Source organism: Oncorhynchus tshawytscha, linkage group LG22 (genome assembly GCF_018296145.1).
Source record: "Oncorhynchus tshawytscha isolate Ot180627B linkage group LG22, Otsh_v2.0, whole genome shotgun sequence".
In the NCBI taxonomy this organism is placed as follows: Eukaryota; Metazoa; Chordata; class Actinopteri; order Salmoniformes; family Salmonidae; genus Oncorhynchus; species Oncorhynchus tshawytscha.
The window spans coordinates 20,054,167-20,067,090 of record NC_056450.1 but is presented as its reverse complement, the minus strand read 5'-3'; the positions used below and the strand labels follow the sequence as shown (position 1 = coordinate 20,067,090).

At 43.5% G+C, this 12,924-nt stretch overlaps 1 protein-coding gene across 4 annotated transcripts in view; it reads right to left on the bottom strand.

Annotated features, from left to right (window-relative positions):
- Positions 1–2,046, bottom strand: part of LOC112222000 (guanine nucleotide-binding protein G(I)/G(S)/G(T) subunit beta-1) — a 59,113-nt gene extending 57,067 nt beyond the window's left edge. For all 4 annotated transcript variants that reach the window (XM_024384515.2, XM_024384509.2, XM_024384514.2 and 1 more), the window contains exon 1: positions 1,642–2,046. The gene's annotated coding sequence lies outside the window, so the exon portion shown is untranslated. The remainder of the gene's footprint in view (positions 1–1,641) is intronic.
- Positions 2,047–12,924: the final 10,878 nt, after the last annotated feature.

Below are 12,924 nucleotides of genomic sequence, written 5' to 3'. Positions count from 1 at the left end.
ATTGACAATGGCAACATTGTTGTTACTCGTTCTCAACATGACGACAATTTCTGGTTCGACAAAACTAAAAGCCCCGTTTAGAATGTTTGCCGCTTGTAATGTTGACATAAAAAAATCCCCTCCCTACACTTTCTTTTCAGTTCTAGAAAGTAACAGGATTAACTGCTTCCTCGTTACCCATTTCCTCTAGTCTACTCCATGAAAGACCATTCACACTGGAGCAGACAGAGGTATGGCTATTCGGTGTAACCACTTGTACAGTAAAACCTATGGCCAGGTTGAACAGATTGTAGAAATCCAATTAACGTTAATTTACTTCCTCTGTATATCAAATTAAGGCCAATCAAATGCTGCCAGCCCGTACACTAATAAAGTAGCAAGCGGGCTAAACATACTGCTTACTAGTTAGCAATATAACGTTAGGTGGCTGATTTATGCAATAGCTAGCTCGTCATACATTAATAGACAAGCTTGTTGCTGATTTTAGGTGTATTAAGGCCATAATCTTGTACCACCATAGTTATCACGCCAGATATGATAGCTAACTGTAACGCAAGATAATTTGGTGGCTGGCTGACATAATGGCTGTTCAGCGAATGACAACGTAAACAGATCGCTAGCAAACTAGGCGATAGGTGTCGAATGTGTCCAGCCTAAACCCAACAGCAGCAGCTCCATCTTGGTTGGCTACTGTAGCAGGCTCACACGCACAATCGGAAACATGTCAAGCTTCTTGCTAATTGCAAACGTAGGAAGTAGTATGGCTTTCTATACCGTCTCCGCCTGTGTTATGGACTACGAAAAAGTGTGTGTGGGGGTGCACTGATAGCTAACTAGTTAGCTTTCGGCTCCAGTGATGTTGAAATAGCCATTTTTTGTCTCCTATTACCACCTAACGTTACTTGCTACAGTTGTATTATAACGCACAAATCCTCTATGCATTATATGACCAATTAATCATTGGTACAATGTCAGATGCATTAAAACATTATGCATCACCATCTATGACATTTGGTATAACTTAGCTAACTAAATTAGTATTTAAGATGGTTGGATACAGCTAATTTACTAGCAAGCTCGTTATCTAGGAATGTCAGCAAACGTCTAACACAATCATCTTGATTTACAAAAGCCAATTAGACTGAATATTAGTTAACTAGCTACGTTTGCCATTTTGTTAGATGCGTGAAAAACAGTGCAACTCAAATTCAGACGTTGACAGTTTTGTTAACTAGCTTTAGCTAGTGATCTTACGAAAGAAGCTAAGTTCCACTAGCTTTGAGGCTTACATTTAGCTGCCAGCTAGCTAGCCCACTCACTGGTATTGCAAAACCTAAGCCATGGCAAATAGCTAAGCCACGACACAATAAAAACTTTGCATAAAGTTAGTTATATTGTGACTACCTACAACCACAACTCAAATAAGTACAACATCGAATAATTTAAAGTGTGTTTTGTGCTTTTCCAACTACCTACCTACCCACACCCCGTTAGCTTCAACCAGCGAGTCACTCAACTCAATTTAACCCCTTCCGCCTAGCTTCCTAGCTAGGCACCCCAGACAATGTTAGCTACAGAAGTTAGCTACGTCTTTAGAAAAATAAGTTGACATTAATGCGTCCCAACTCATAACTTACTTACCCGTTTTCAGTCGAGGGTATCCGTTGTTTATATCGCATTGACTGGAAACAGCGAAGATCTACTCCTCTCCACCTAGCTAATACACAGACTAGATCTAGCAAGCTATCGAGGAGTGGCACTCCCCGAACAGTGGTTTCGATCCGCCAAGAGGAGACACACCGGCACAAAGATGAGGAAATGTTCACCCTACTAAACCAACGCTTTGTGGAAAAACACTGCGTTTGAGAGTCTATGGGTGGTCTTGTATTTCACAACAGTCTCGTTCCAATCTTCTAACTATCCTTCTGGTCTTTCCCACCGTAGTTCCCCTGTTCTCTCTTCACACCACCAGTATCTCAAACGCTTCCCCCGGCCATCAAACAGCAGAGATGGGCGCGGTAACCCTGCTCTCAGCTCTAGGAAACCCCACGTTACGGCTACGTCATAGCGCACGACAAAGGGTCGTCGTCGATTCAAAAATCTGATCATTTGGTGGATTTGGTACAAAATTGACGTAGTTTAATACGAGAAAAATATCCCGCTTCAAAATATTGTATTTTCATATTTTAGTTTGTACTCCCTTGAAATTCCATTCATGAACCTTATAGCATTTTTGTGATAAAACAAACAAGATAGTCTACTACTTGACAACCACCAGTCTACTCTAGCTAAAGTAACACGGTACAGCTGGGCAATTTAGGGAAGTAGTCAATAAAGGCTCTGGCTGGTCAGGCAGGCTGGACAACAAATTGTGTTTTCATGATTTGCTGGTATTCTAAATGTTCTAGTTTTCTGATTTCAGCGATATAGTTGTGCATACAGAGCATACATTTGGCAAATCTGACCATAACTATCCTCCTGATTCCTGTTTACCCACAAAAAAACTAAAACAGGAAGTACCAGTGGCAAGCTCAATAAGGAAGTGGTCTGATGAAGCGGATGCTAAGATACAGGACTGTTTCGCTAGCACAGACTGGAATATGTTCCGAGATTCATCTGATGGAATTTACCACATCAGTCACGAGCTTCATTACCAAGTGCATCAACAACATCATCCCCACAGTGACCATATGTTTATATCCCAACCAGAAGCCATGGATTACAGGCAACATCCGCACTGAGCTGACGCTTTCAATGAGCGGGACACTAATCCAGACATTTATAAGAAATCCTGCTACACCGCCCGACGAACCATCAAACAGGCAACGGGTCAATACAGGACCAAGATCGAATCCTACTGCACCAGCTCTGGTGCTCGTCTTGCAAACTATCATGGATTACAAAGGGAAATCCGGCCGTGAGCTGTCCAGCAATGTAAGCCTACCAGACAAGCTAAATACCTTCTATGCTCACTTTGATGAACCATGCACGAGAGCACCAGCTGTTCCGGATGACTGTGGGATCTCACTCTCCGTTAATTTTTTTAAATTTTACCTTTATTTAACCGGGCAAGTCAGTTAAGAACACATTCTTATTTTCAATGACGGCCTGGGAACAGTGGGTTAACTGCCTGTTCAGGGGCAGAACGACAGATTTGTACCTTGTCAGCTCGGGGGTTTGAACTCGCAACCTTCCTGTTACTAGTCCAACGCTCTAACCACTAGGCTACGCTGCTGCCCCATAGCCAATGTGAGTATGACCTTTAAACAGGTTAACATTCACAAGGCTGCAGGGTCAGACGGATTATCAGGATGCGTAATCCGAGCATTCGCTGACCAGTGGGCAAGTCTCTTCACTGATATTTTCACTCTCTCCCCGACCCAGTCTGTATTACCTACATGTTTCAGGAAGACCACCATAGTCCCTTTTCCCAAGAATGCCAAGGTAACCTGTCTAAATGACTATCGCCCCATTGCACTCACATCTGTAGCCATGAAATGCTTGGAAAGGCTGGTCATGGCTCACATCAACACCATCATCCCAGACCCACCCCAATTCGCATAATGTCCCAACAGATTCACAGATGACGCAATCTCTGTCACACTGCAATTTCCCGCCTGGACAAAAGGAACACCTATGTGAGAATGCTGTTCATTGACTACAGTTCAGCTTTCAACACCACCACATTGAATGAGAAAGTTAGAGGCATAAATATCATACCCCCTAAAAAATGCCAACCTCGCCTGTTATTGTAATGGTGAGAGGCTAGCATGTCTTGGGGGTATGATATTTCTGCTTCTGTAACTTTCTCACTCATCATTTACAATTCATTCAGGATTATCTGTAAAAATTGTAGCGTTCACATTAATGTAGAAGTGTTTAGAAACATTCTTATTTACAATAAAAGTGACTCCAAAATGCCAATACATTATTTACCACTTATTTCTAGTGGTCACAAAATAATCTGTAACACAACCAAAACAAACAGCAAATGCATCCCAAAAATGTTTAAATCACAACAAAAATCCTCAATCTACACACAATACCCCATAATAACAAAGCGAAAACAGGGTTAGGCATTTTTGCAAATTTACTAAAATAAAAAAGGTATACCTTATTTTTAAGTATTCAAACCTTTTGCTATGAGACTCGAAATTAAGCTCAGGTTCATCCTGTTATCCTTGGGATGTTAATACAACTTGATTGGAGTCCACCTGTGGTAAATGCAATTGATTGGACATGATTTGGAAAGGCACACACCCGTCTATAGAAGGTCCCACAGTTGACAGTGCATGTCAGAGCAAAAACCAAGCCATGAGGTCGAAGGAATTGTCCGTAGAGCTCCGAGACAGGATTCTGTTGAGGCACAGATCTGGGGAAGGGTACCAAAACATTTCTGCAGCATTGAAGGTCCCCAAGAACACAGTGGCCTAAACCATTCTTAAAAGGAAGAAGTTTGGAACCACCAAGACTCTTTCTAGAGCTGGTCGCCCGGCCAAACTTATCAATCGGGGGAGAAGGGCCTTGGTCAGCAAGGTGACCAAGAACCCGATGGTCAATCTGACAGAGCTCCTCTGTGGAGATGGGAGAACGTTCCAGAAGGACAACCATCTCTGCAGAACTACACCGCTTGGAGTTTGCCAAAAGGCACCTATAGGATTATCAGACCATGAGAAACAAGATTCTCTGGTCTGATGAAACCAAGATTTGTCTTTGGCTTGAATGCCAAGCGTCACATCTGGAGGCAACCTAGCACCATCCCTACGGTGAAGCATGGTGGTGGCAGCATCATGCTGTGGGATGTTTCTCCGCAGCAGGGACTGGAAGACTAGTCAGAATCGAGGGAAGTATGAACGGAGCAAAGTACAGAGAAATCCTTGATGAAAACCTGCTACAGAGCTCTCAGGACCTCAGACTGGGGCGAAGGTTCACCTTCCAACAGGAAACCGACCCTAAGCACACAGCCAAGACAATGCAGGAGTGGCTTCGGGACAAGTTTCTGAATGTCCTTGAGTGGCCCAGCCAGAGTCTGGACATGAACTTGATCTAACATCTCTGGAGAGACCTGAAAATAGCTGTCTAGCGACGCTTCCCATCCAACCTGACAGAGCTTGAGAGGATCTGTAGAGAAGAATGGGAGAAACTCCCCAGATACAGGTGTGCCAAGCTTGAAGCGTAATACCCAATAATACTCAAGGCTGTAATCGCTGCCAAAGGTCTTTCAACAAAGTACTGAGTAAAGGGTCTGAATATTTATGTAAAATGTGATATTTCAGTTAAAAAATATATATAAATTAGCAAAGAATTTGCTTTGTCATTATGTGTAGATGGATTAAAACGTTGTTTTCCTCATCACTTTCAGAATAAGGCTGTAACGTAACAAAATGTGGAAAAAGTCAAGGGGTCTCAACACCATCCAAATGCACTGTAAGTGAATTTGTCCCAATACATTTGGTCCCCTAAAATGGGGAGACTATGTACATAAAGTGCTGTAATTTCTTAACAGTTCACCCGATATCGATGGAAATACCCTAAAATGAAAGCTGACAGTCTGCACTTTAACCCAATAGTCATTGTATCATCCAAAGTGCTGGAGTACAGAGCCAAAACATCAAAGCATTTGTCACTGTCCAAATACTTTTGGAGCTCATTGTATTGCCTCAACCACCTCGTACCCCTGCACATTAACTCTGTACTAGTACTCCTTGTATATAGCCTCATCATTGTTATTTTAATGTGTTACTATTTCCTTTCGTTTTTTTCTTATTTGCTTATTTTCTTACTTTTTAACTCTACATTGTTGGGAAAGGGCTCGTCTACACGTGGCGCATGTGACAAATAACATTTGATTTGTGTTGGGTTGGACTCGGATAGCTGTTATCTGATAGGGCCTAGATTAGTGGAGGCTCACCACCTCCACATTTGTTATCCAAAGTAGCTCTACAGGTGTTGGTCATCATGACCTAGGCAAATTCATATGTTCACGGTTCACGATAAACACACAAAAGTCCTCAATTTACCTTGTGAACTTTAATATAGAAAACAGAAGTACCAGTGAAAACAAAAATTGTCAGGGGACCTAGCTATCCCAGCTCTGTCTGTAGGGGGAAATATCCATCTACTCATTATCACCAGCAGGCAGCAGCTTGTGTGTGTGATAGCGCTCAGAGGAAGGGCTGATGCTCAGTGGGTTAAGACGTTACTTAGAGACCTGGAACACAATATCCCCTCGTCCATTACCCAGGGGAGAAAGAGAGAGAGCCTCTGCCCTCCCACAGTGTGACCCTCCGACGGGGAGACAGGAGCATCAACATATCCCTCTCCAGGAGCTGAAGTTCATTAAGATCAACAATAATTCTGTATAACCAGGCATTGTCTACTACCCTACCCGGTCTCTGGGGTATGTATGCTGTGCATTGCAGACAGGAGAATTTCATTTGCAAATGCTTCATTCTAGTAAATTTTAAAATACATTTTTTGCTAGTAGCTCGAGACAGCAATTATAATCATGTAAAGCTATACTAACTCTGAGAATTTAAAATGTCATCCTACCCATGCATCAGAATTCTCTAGAGTCCTGTTACAGGTGAGGATTGTGTGTGTGTGTTACATTGGCAAGCACAGCCCTTCTACCAGGTCAAATCAAATGTTATTTGTCACATGCGCTGAATAAAACAGGTGTAGACTTTACTGTTAAATGCTTACTTATGAGCCCTTTCCCAACAATTCAGAGCTAAAAAGTCAAATAAATTTGAACAAAATAAAAAAAGTAAATAGTAACACAAAATAACGAGAATATACAGTATACAAGGAGTACTGAGTCAATGTGCAGGGGTACGAGGTAATGTAGGTAATATGTACGTAGGGGTAATGAATAGGCAATCAGGATAGATAATATACAGAGTTAACATACACTGTTGTTACTCTGTATATGTTAGAGTGTGAAAGCGTGTCCGTGTGTGAATGTGTGACGTCAATATGCGTGTGTGTTTTGTGTGTGTATGTGTGTCAGTGTAAGTATGTGTGAGTAGAGCCCAGTGAGTGTGCATTGAGCCGGTGCAAGAGAGTCAGAAAAACATGAATACATAGGGGGGTCAATGCAAATAGTCAGGGCAGCTATTTGATTAACTGTTCAGCAGTCTTATGGCTCGGGGGTAGAAGCTGTTCAGTAGCATTTTGGTCCTAGACTTGGCGCTCCGTTACTGCTTGCCGTGCGATAGCAGAGAGAACAGTCTATGACTTGGGTGGCTGGAATATTTGGCCATTTTTAGGGCCTTCCTCTGACTACGCCTAATTTAGAGGTCCTGGATGGCAGGGAGCTCGGCCCCAGTGATGTAATGGGCCGTACACGCTACCCTCTGTAGTGCCTTACGGTCAGATGCCAAGCAGTTGCCATACCAAGCAGTGATGCGACCAGTCAAGATCTTCTCAATGGTGCAGCTGTAGAACCTTTTGAGGATCTGAGGGCCAATGCTAAATCTTTTCAGCCTCCTGAGGGGAAGCGGCATTGTCGTGCCCTCTTCACGACTGTATTAGTGTGTTTGGACCATGATAGATCCTTAGGGATGTGGACACTGGGTTGGCGCTCCTCCCCCCTTGGGTTGTGCCGTGGCGGAGATCTTTGTGGGCTATACTCAGCCTTGTCTCAGGATGGTAAGTTGGTGGTTGAAGATATCCCTCTAGTGGTGTGGGGGCTGTGCTTTGGCAAAGTGGGTGGGGTTATATCTAATTCTCTTTTTCTCTCTTTCTTTCTCTCTCTCGGAGGACCTGAGCCCTAGGACCATGCCTCAGAACTACCTGGCATGATGACTCCTTGATGTCCCCAGTCCATCTGGCCGTGCTGCTGCTCCAGTTTCAACTGTTCTGCCTGCGGCTATGAACCCTGACCTGTTCACCGGACGTGCTACCTGTCCCAGACCTGCTGTTTTCAACTCTCTAGGGACAGCAGGAGCGGTAGAGATACTCTCAATGATCGGCTATGAAAAGCCAACTGACATTTACTCCTGAGGTGCTAACTTGTTGCACCCTCGACAACTACTGTGATTATTATTATTTGACTATGCTGGTCATTTATGAACATTTGAACATCTTGGCCATGTTCTGTTATAATCTCCACCCGGCACAGCCAGAAGAGGTCACCCCTCATAGCCTGGTTCCTCTCTAGGTTTCTTCCTAGGTTTTGGCCTTTCTAGGGAGTTTTTCCTAGACACCGTGCTTCCACACCTGCATTTCTTGCTGTTTGGGTTTTTAGGCTGGGTTTCTGTACAGCACTTTGATATACCAGCTGATGTAAGAAGGGCTATATACATACATTTGATTGATTGATTTGATGACACCGAGGAAGCTCACAAACCCGCTCCACTACAGCCCTGTCGATGTGAATGGGGGCCTGCTCGACCCTCCATTTTCTTTAGTCCACGATCAGCTCCTTTATCTTGCTGATGTTGAGGGAGAGGTTGTTGTCCTGGCACCACACTGCCAGGTCTCTGACCTCCTCCCTATAGGCCGTCTCATCTTCGTCAGTGATCAGGCTTACCCCCTTCTTGTCTTCTGCAAACTTAATGAAGGTGTTGGAGTCATGTGTGAACAGGGAGTACAGGAGGGGACTAAGCACGCACCCCTGAAGGGCCCCTGTGCTGAGGGTCAGCGTGGCAGATGTGTTGTTGCCTACCCTCACCATATGGGGGCTGCCCGTCAGGAAGTCCAGGATCCAGTTGCAGAGGGAGGTGTTCAGTCCCAGGGTCCTTAGCTTAAGTATGAGCTTGTAGGGCAATATGGTGTTGAACGCTGAGCTGTAGTCAATGAACAGCATTCTCATGTAGGTGTTCCTTATGTCCAGTTGGGGCAGTGTCGGTTGCATAATTTGTGGATCTGTTGGGGTGGTATGAGAATTGGAGGGGGTCCAGGGTGTCTGTGTTGATGTGAGCCATGACCATTCTTTCAAAGCATTTCATGGATACAGATGTGAGTGCTAAGGGGATAGTCATTTAGACAGGTTACATTGGTGTTCTTTGGCACAGGGACCATGGTGGTCTGCTTGAAACATGTAGGTATTACAGACTGGGTCAGGGAGAGATTGAAAATGTCAGTGAAGACACTTTCCAACTGGTCAGCGCATGCTCTGAGTATGCATCTGAGTAATCAGTCTGAATGTTAAACTGTTTAATGATCTTACTCACATCGGCTATGGAGATAGTGATTACACAGCTGTCCAGAACAGCTAGTAATCTCATGCATGGTTCTGTTTTGCGAGCCTCAAAACGAGAATAGAAGGCATTTACCTCATCTTGGGTCACTGGGTAGCTCGTGGCTGGGTTTCTGGTTCTAATCCGGGATAGTTTGTAAGCCCTGCCACATCTAACAAGAGTCAGAGCTTGTGTAGTAAGATTCGATCTTAGTCCTGTATTGACGCTTTGCCTGTTTGATGGTTCGTCAGAGGGCACAGCAGGATTTCTTATAAGCGTCCAGATTAGTTTCCTGCTCCTTGAAAGTGGCAGCTCTAGCCTTTATCTTAGTGAGGATGTTGCCTGTAATCCATGGCTTCTAGAGGTTTTTAGTTGCATAGGTGACCTACTGGTAGAAATGAGGTAATACAGATTTCAGTTCTGCTGCATTAAAATCACTGCCACTAGGAGTGCCGACTCTGTGAATATTTTCTTGTTTGCTTCTGGCCCTATACAGCTTCTTGAGTGTGGTCTTAGTGCCAGCATTGTTTTGCGGTGGTAAGTAGACAGCTTCGAAAAATATAGATGAACACTCTCTTGGTAAATAATATGGTCTTATCATGAGGTTATCATGAGGTATTCTAACACAGGCGAGCAGAGCCTTGAAACTTCGCACATCAGCTGTTGCTCTGATGTTCAGAACCTCTTTTCGGTGATATGAAGAAGAAAAAACACAAAATAGCACAATGACACCTGCACACTGACCTCTCTACTATCACAGGGGCCACTAATGGTATTTACGGACATATTCAATCTCTCAATCAGTATATTGTCCCCACTTGCTTCAAAATATCCACAATTGTTCCTGTACCCAAGAAAGCAAAGATATCTGAACTAAATGACTATCTACCCATAGCACGCTCTTCTTTCATCATGAAGTGCTTTGAGAGGCTAGTTAAGGATCATATCACCTCCACCTGACCCAACACCCTAGATCCACTACAATTTGCATACCGCCCCAACAGATCCACAGATGACGCAACACCAGAGCACTCCAAACTCATCACTAAGCTCAGGGCCCTGTGTCTGAACCCCTCCCTGTGCAACTGGGTCCTAGACTTCCTGACGGGCTGACCCCAAGTGATGAAGGTAGGCAACAAAATCTCTGCCACACTGATCCTCAACACAGGGGCCCCACAGAGGTGCGTGCTCAGTCTCCTACTGTACTCCCTGTTCACCCATGACTACGTGGCCACGCACGTCTCCAACTCAATCATCAAGTTTGCTGACGACAACAGTGGTAGGCCTGATTCCTAACAACGATGAGACCGCCTACAGGGAGAAGGTGAGAGCCCTAGCGGAGTGGTGCCAGGAAAATAACCTCTCTCTCAATGTCAACAAAACTAAGGAGCTGATCATGGCCTGTAGGAGACAGCAAAGAGAGCACGCCCCCATCCACATTGACAGGGATGCAGTGGAGAGAGTCAAAAGATTAAAGTTCGTCAGGGTGTACATCACTGAGGAGGACCTGAAATGGTCCCATTGCACTGACAGCGTGGTGAAGCGCCTCTTCAACCTCAGGAGGCTGAAATTCGGATTGGCTCCTGGATCCATGGCCTGTTCCCCCCACTACCATCTACAAGGTAGAGACAGTACCGGTGCATCAAAGCTGGGACTGTGAGACTGAATAACATCTATCTACAGGTCATCAGACTGTTAAACAGTCACGACTAACCGGCCGCCGCCCAGTACCCTACCCTGAAGTTCAGACACTGTCAATAGCCGTCCACCATCCGGTACTCTACCATGCACCTTAGCGTCTGCTGCCATATGTACACAGAGCCATTGAACAAGGGTCACTTTTATAATGTTTACATACTGTTTTATCCACTTTATATGTATATACTGTATTCTAGTCATGGCTTATCCTATATAACTACTGCTATACACACCTTTTCTATTCACATACTGTCTATACACACCATTCACAAATACAGTACTAGTCAAAAGTTTGGACACACCTACTCAGGGTTTTTCAGGGTTTTCCTACATTTGTACTATTTTATACATTGTAGAATAATAGTGAGACATCAAAACTATGAAATAACATATATGGAATCATGTAGTAACCAAAAAAGTGTTAGACAAATCACAATATATTTTATATTTGAGATTCTTCAAAGTAGCCACTCTTTGCCTTGATGACAGATTTGCACACTCTTGGCATTCTATCAACCAGCTTCATGAAGAATGCTTTTCCAACAGTCTTGAAGGAGTTCCCACATATGCTGAGCACCTTTGGCTGCTTTTCCTTCACTCTGCTGTCAAACTCATCCCAAACCATCTCAATTGGGTTGAGGTCAGGTGATTTTGGAAGTCAGGTCATCTGATGCATCACTCCATCACTCTCCTTCTTGGTCAAGTAGCCCTTACACAGCCTGGAGGTGTGTTTTGGGGGATTGTCCTATTGAAAAACAAATGATAGTCCCACTAAGTGCAAATCGGATGGGATGGCATATTGCTGCAGAATGCTGTGGTAGCCATGATGGATAAGTGTGCCTTGGATTTTAAATAAATCCCAGACAGTGTAACCAGCAAAGCACCATCACACATCCTCCTCCATGCTTCACGGTGGGAACCACACATGTGGAGATCATCTGTTCACATACTCTGTGTCTTACAAAGACACAGCAGTTGGAACCAAAAATCTCAAATTTGGACTCAATCAGACCAAAAAACAGATTTCCACCGGTCTAATGTCTATTGTTCATGTTTCTTGGCTCTTCTTTTTATTGGTGTCCCTTAGTAGTGGTTTCTTTGCAGAAATTCAACCATGAAGGCCTGATTCATGCAGTCTCCTCTGAACAGTTGATGTTGAGATGTGTCTGTTACTTGAACTCTGTGAAGCATTTATTAGGGCTGCAATCTGAGGTGCAGTTAACTCTAATGAACTTATCCTCTGCAGCAGAGGTAACTCTTGGTCTTCCTTTCCTGTGGCAGTCCTCATGAGAGCCAGTTTCATTATAGTGCTTGATGGTTTTTGCAACTGCACTTGAAGAAACTTTTAAAGTTCTTGAAATGTTACGTATGACTGACCTTCAAGTCTTAAAGTAATGACGGACTGTCGTTTCTCTGTGCTTATTTGAGGTCTTGCCATAATATGGACTTGGTCTTTTACCAAATACGGCTATCTTCTGTATACCACCCCTTCCTTGCCACAACACAACTGATGTCTCAAAAAAATTAAGGAAAGAAATTCCACAAATGAACTTTTAAGGCATTCCTGTTAATTGAAATGCATTTCAGGTGACTACCTCATGAAGCTGGTTGAGAGAATGCCAAAAGTGTGCAAAGCTGTCATCAAGGCAAAGGGTGGCTACTTTGAAGAATCTCAAATATAAATATATTTGGATTTGTTTAACACTTTTTTGGTTACTACATGATTCCATATGTGTTATTTCATAGTTTCAATGTATTTACTATTATTCTACAATGTAAAAAATAGTAAAAATAAAGAAAAACCCTGGAATGAGTAGGCGTCAACTTTTGACGGGTACTGTATATTTATATTCTGGACTCTGGTCCGCAAGCAACTGTCCTGCAATTCTATCCATTTTGCCATGGGGTTTTGTACTGTGTATTTATACTGGATTTTTGACATAGCTCACTGTAATATACTGCTGTACATATCATTCTTAGTATATCTTGTGTAAATTCAACTGGTGTATATACGTGTAGATTGCATTTGGGTTACTGTTAC